Genomic DNA, 822 nt, shown 5'->3' with positions numbered 1-822 from the left:
AATACAGTTTTCATCCATTTATATGAGTTGACTCATCACATAAGCATTTTTCAAAGACAATACAGGTGAATAGGGTATTATGATTTTCTGAAATGTTATGTTTAAATGTGCAAAGTATGCATTATCTAATTAAATATGCACCAATTATATATATATATATATATATATATATATATATATATATAAATAATCAGAACTGAAATCTGATCATTGAATTATTATTTTCATTTTCTTGATATTTCAGAGATAAATGTTCTTACTTTATCAATTATGGAAATTTTAGCGCATGTAAGTGCTACTGAAGTGGATATTTCTGGTTCAGTGCAGAAAAAAAAATCTAATATTGAGGAAAAAAGCCTTTAAAGATATGTATTGTAATTGAAATCAGTCAGAAATACTGTAGAATAAAATGTAAGAAATTAAACACAAAGGAAGAGTTTACTTATAAATTAAAATTATGTCATAATTTACTCAACCTCAAGTTGTATCAAACCTGTATGAATTTCTTTCTTCTGCTGAACACAAAGGAAGATATTTTGAAGAACGTCATTGACTTCCATAGTAGGAAACACTACTAAGGGAGTCAATGATGTAAATCAACTGTTTGGTTACAGACATTCTTCAAAATATCTTCCTTTGTGTTCAGCAGAAGAAAGAAACTCATACAGGTTTGAAACAACTTGAGGGTGAGTAAATGATGACAGAATTTTAACTTTTAAGTGAACTATTCCTTTAAATAGGCATTTTGGAAGTGTTTCTTTTCACTAGTCTGAAATAAGGTGCATTATGAAAGCAAAATAGCCCCACATCTCTATACTGACC

The sequence above is a fragment of the Pimephales promelas genome, chromosome 1 (genome assembly GCF_988280905.1).
Source record: "Pimephales promelas chromosome 1, fPimPro1.hap1.1, whole genome shotgun sequence".
NCBI lineage: Eukaryota > Metazoa > Chordata > Actinopteri > Cypriniformes > Leuciscidae > Pimephales > Pimephales promelas.
Note: the sequence above shows the minus strand (reverse complement) of the source record.